At 37.8% G+C, this 5,438-nt stretch overlaps 1 protein-coding gene across 1 annotated transcript in view; it reads right to left on the reverse strand.

The window, feature by feature from the left end:
* Positions 1-5,438, reverse strand: part of LOC108793128 (pro-neuregulin-3, membrane-bound isoform-like) — a 480,301-nt gene that overhangs the window by 459,107 nt on the left and 15,756 nt on the right. The window lies entirely within an intron of this gene.

The following is a 5,438-nucleotide window of genomic DNA, read 5'->3' on the forward strand; positions in this document are numbered from 1 at the left end:
TGTAATCCTGCCAACGCACACCTGTTTCACCTATACAGTTTTATACTAATAAATTAGCAATGAAATGTAATATTTAACTTGCCTAAAGAAATAACTGCATGCCTTGTATAGCAGTCATGTATACAGCTTCCACCAGTTCATCACAACCGAAGAACATCACATCTGCACGGATGTATTTTTGGCCAATCAACAAAAATGAATTACTTGAAAGCTCTTCCGTCATTCGGTACTGCTCCCTTATACTATAATAGGTTGTGAGCTCTTCCCCCTACTTTTACCCCTCCATTAAAACATAATAGATTGTGATCTCTTCCCCGATTCTGTACCCCTCTGTTATACTCAAATTGTGAATTCTTCTTCCATTTTGTACTCCTCCCTTTTGCGGTAGGAAATTGTTAGCTCTTCCCCATTTTTAACACTCCCTTGCACCATAATGGATTGTTAGTAACTTAATGCCCCCAACTAATCTTCAGTCTTATGAACAGTACATTATGGATTTTAAGATTGATTATTTAATTAAAAACAACCTCACTAGAGTGCCCTAAATGTACTACTATTATTAGACATGCTTTGTTCAAAATTAAGAAATAAAATGGTGTCAGGAAAGATTTTGTTCTTGTGTAGATAGACTCGGTTTGCTTCCGCCAAGTACATAAAAGGTGCACCTTTTATAAAAGGCGATGTAACTTAAGCTGGCGTGCCATTTGAGGCTGGCACAGTGGTTAAATGGATTGGAACTGTAAGCTGTGGTAGGCAACATATGCAAAGAAGTAGGGTCAATCTGGTAAGTAGTAAATCCAAAAGAGCACTTGTTTAATAGTTGGTGTACCTTCTCTGTAAATGAATGTAATAGTATACATCCTAAAAGTGGCATTGAGTACCTGGAGCTAATTCTTCACAGTGAATAGTGGCAAGCCTAAAGGTGCCCATACACTGCACGATTCTCGTACGAGAATCGCGGGAAATTGCGTGGTCGTACAAGAATCGTGCAGTGTATGGAAGGCGTGCAACCGTTTCTAATGTACGGTCGCACGACTTTTGTATTTCGAGCAGGTTGGAAAACCAGCCGAGAATCGTACGATTTTCGGCTGGTTTTTAACATGATCGAGAGACAACTGCCGAACGTGCAGTGCAGAAAAACCACACATAGGCTTTCACCTGTTGTGGAAGCCTATGTCTCCAGGTGGCACCAATCACCAGAGCAGGAACAGAAGGGAGATCAATTGAGTGTGAACAGCAGTGGAAACCTAGAAGGGGCTGAAACCCTTCTCCATGCTGTGCAAAAAGAAAAGGTTTTGGTTGTAGTATAAATTTATTTGCACTGTTAAAGAAAAGATTTCTTGGTGGTTAATTAAGGCTCATTTCTATCATTCCCATGTATTAACTGTGTTGATCCTCTATGTTTTGATATATAATAATGTCCTTGTTAAGGATTGTAGGAAATCTCTATAAAATTAGAATACATTTATCCAAGGGAACGGTAATAAATACACAAAACCTTTAATTTGGAGGGCACATGATTTAAAATAGTTCTCATTTAACTGCTATCAGCCAAAAGCATGTCATATAATTAATATAAGGAATCTTTCACTATTCTTGGCAAATAGTCTTAGAAAATGGCATTTATAGAGAAAAACAGCTCAGTTAATTAAGAACATCCTCTGCTTCCGCCACCCTCCAAAAAGCTGCAGCCATAAATCACAGATAAAAGGTAAACACAGCATTCTTCAATTTTAGCATCCACTGCAGAACAATTATTGAATTCTACTTTATCCAATTAGCACACTGCAGCTGATTTTCTTTTTCTTTTAATGCCAGATGTGTGTATAACATGGCTAATAATGAAAGAGAAATCATAGTAACTCATTGCTAGCTCTTAATATGTCTTAGAACAAAAATTTAGTTGTTCTTCACTGACCTGGAAACATGCTCACTGATGATCATGAAACAAGTGTAAAATGTATGCTTAAAAATGAGACTGAGGTCCATATTTAAAAAGCAGTGAAATTGAATTTCACCTAACATTTACTGCAAGTAAATAAATCACCCGATATTTAAAAATACATACACCAGAAAGATTCACCTGCTGTGAATGTGCGGTGGCTTTTGCATTGAATGTTTTGGTCATATTGTCTGCTTTTTTAAATATACCTACAGGTACAGGTACATGGGAAATTATAGCACAGGCACATGTGCAAACCTCTTCACCATCTGTGTAGGCTAGATAACAGTTTGTTGCACACATAAAGAAATAAGAAATACAAATAGAAAAACAACATCTTAGGTCCTGGCATGGATATTACCATTAGGTTACTTTCTTCATGGACTAGTTTTCTTACAATTAATAGAATTCCAGAGACCTTTTTACTCACCATAGCATCACACTCTCACTTAACCAACATGAATTCAAATCATTTACTTTTTGAACAATGACTGCTGATAGATTTGGGATGATTTGCTTAAAGAGTACATTTTTTATCTAGTTAAACTTTGACATATGTTCAGAGGAATACAAAAAAATAGAAATGTCAAAATTGTACATGGCTGGTTGTTTTAAGTGTATACATTGTCAAGTGAAGAAAATGCAATCCTTTAAAAAGCAAACCCTAGAGAGTAGCTAGCCTAATTTTTTTGTTTTTGTTTTTTATTTTTGTAGGAGTAACCAACTTAATTTTCTGAGAAGACACTGTTTGGTAAAAAAACAAACACTTAGAGGATGATTTATAAATCATCTGCCCAGTCACACGTTGGGCAAATGCTGTTCAAATCTGCTCTGGACAAAACTTAGTGATATCAAACTCTGTTCAGAATGGTTGGGGTAGGAACTATAATAACGCCTTATTTGCAAAGAGCAGATTGGCAAATTAGACAAATATGAAGGCTTAGAGACTTATGTTGCTTTCAATCACATTGTTTGTTTTTTCTATTGTCTTTGATAGGTGCAGAAAGGATATGTTTGCCTACAAAGATTCACACAGTCCAGGAATCCGGGCAATGAGGATCTACAAAGTGCATTGATTTGAAGTTGAGAAGGTAAATCTACAGGCACAAATTCCAGAGAATTTAAAATTTCCTTTTCATTAAAAATCTCATTAGTTTGATGGATTGATTCACTCATCTCTAACTACAAGATTCTATCTGCTTTTAACCAAGATCAAAAAGTGCTATTTCTTGCTACTTAAACTATGATTCGAAAAAGTGCTTGGACTGGTATGGAGCTATCCTAACTTGGCACATAGTTGTTTCTAAGTACCAAAGAGTAAAATCAGGTTCAGAAGAATCCTGGTCACCTCTGGTCCTCTCCAGCATGTTTCTGGCTTCAGCAATGTAGAACATTGTATAGTATTGATTTTTCTGGGCTGTAAATAGATACAACATACTACAAATATATCTGTGGTAGCACACTAAATGAAGTGGTTTTGTATTAATGAAAAAAAAAAACATGCATTTTAAACCACTGCTGACCAGGTGTTTACATTCCTTTCGGGCCAGGCCATTTTTCAGTATGTAGCGCTGCTGTACTTTGACTGACATTTATTCTGCCATGCAATGCTGTACTGAAATTAAGTGTATACCTTTTTTTGGGGACAGATAGAGCTTTCTTTTGGTGGTATTTAATCATCACTAGGGTTTTAATTTTTTACTATATTAAGGAAAAATTACTGAAAATTTTGAAAAAAAGGTGTTTTTTTTTTAACATTATGTTATAATACATTTATTCTTACCCAATTGTTTGGTAAAATATAAAAGACGGGGTCGGGTAAATAGACACCAAACGTGTCAAGTTTTAAAATTGAGCGCACCCGCGAAATCGCAAAAAACTATCATACCCAAAATTGACCATAGGTGACGCATTAAAAGCTTTTACCGCTCATCAGTTTAGTGTTATCAGTGATTAATGGCCCTAGAATTATTGCTTTCACGTTTCGATATATTTTCACGGCGATATGTAACATGTGGGGCGTAATGGGCGCGATCGTCGTTTTTGCATGTATGCGCCCCCGAGTATGTTTGCACTCGTGTGTGTATGGGTGGGGACTTTTTTTTTTAATGTTGTGGTTTTTTTAATTCTTTTTCATGTGTGACTAGAATTTCTTTTTGCAACTTTGATTTTGTTTCCTATTTTTTTTCAATTAACTTTATTGTTATCACATAGGGGCTAAGAAACCCCCCTATGTGATAGCGAAGATATGTGACAGGTCCTCTTTATGGAGACATCAGGGGTCTCCAAGACCCCTAAAGTCACCTAGGACCCCCCAAAGAAGCTGATGAAGCAGAGGTCTGCTTCATCAGCTTCTCTTCAGCTTCTTAAGCTAAAGAGTGAAACAAGAATGTGGAAGTGATGTAATATACATCACTTCTGCATTCTGACACCAGAGAGGGGACCGGAGGGAGATTGTGTACCAATCTCCCTCTGATCCCCTGTCAGAGAGCCCAGGATTGGCGGGGAGTGGGGGCCACGGATAGGGGGGGGGGCGCTCCGATTGGCACCCCATACACACGATCTGCCGGCTTTAAAGTTCACTTGTATGTAAACAGGCATTAATGCCTGTTTTTAAATTTTGGTCGAGTGGACGGCCGTTTTTTTCATAACGGCCGGCCGGGGGGCAGTTAAACTAAAACTAGCGCAAGAATCCGAATACAGCTTTAAATCTAGCTTCTTGTAATCCTCCATACAGCAGAACGCTCACTAGGAAATGGAAGATCTGCTTTAGGAGGCAACCAGAGCTCTATTCCTTTGCACATTACTGTCAGTAACATGCTTACAGGACAGCAGCACACAAGAATGACCTCATTAATGTACTTCTGATGCTTCATTATCCACTTAGTGAGCTGGGGTGATTTCTGTATTGTCTAAATGCAGTAGTCAATAATCTCTGACCTGGCTATGCTGTCTGGTTGGGATGTCTGGATCACAGGGCTTTCTGAACAGAATGACAAATCTTTTGGCAGTTAAAACAGTTCATATATATGTATTCCATTTGTCTATCTATCTGTTTGCTTGACATTAGCTTAATTTAACCTCCCTGGCGGTATTCCCGAGTCTGGCTGGGCGTGAATTTTCAATGCTAGGAGCGGTAAACCCCGAGCCAGACTCGGGGCTGCAGAGAAAACTGACACTCGCCTTGTCCCTGCGATCCCGCGGCGTCCTCTGCTGTACGCGGCTCGAAAATGAAACTAAAAGCCGACATCTGACTTTTAGTTTCGTTTTCGAGCATCACTGCCGGCGGGAAATTTAAAAGTGAAAAGTTGTAATGTACACAGAATACACACAATACAATGTAATCTGCTATGATTACACTTATGTATCAAACTATTTCACTTCAATTTTGTCCCTAGAGCTTTGTCCAGTGCCCTGCCTGACACTTTTTCACAATTATAAGAAATTATAATATAATAAATAATTATAGAAAATTATAATAAAATAATTTTAAAAA

Source organism: Nanorana parkeri, unplaced genomic scaffold (assembly GCF_000935625.1).
Source record: "Nanorana parkeri isolate BGI_ZX_2015 unplaced genomic scaffold, ASM93562v1 scaffold722, whole genome shotgun sequence".
Classification (NCBI taxonomy): domain Eukaryota; kingdom Metazoa; phylum Chordata; class Amphibia; order Anura; family Dicroglossidae; genus Nanorana; species Nanorana parkeri.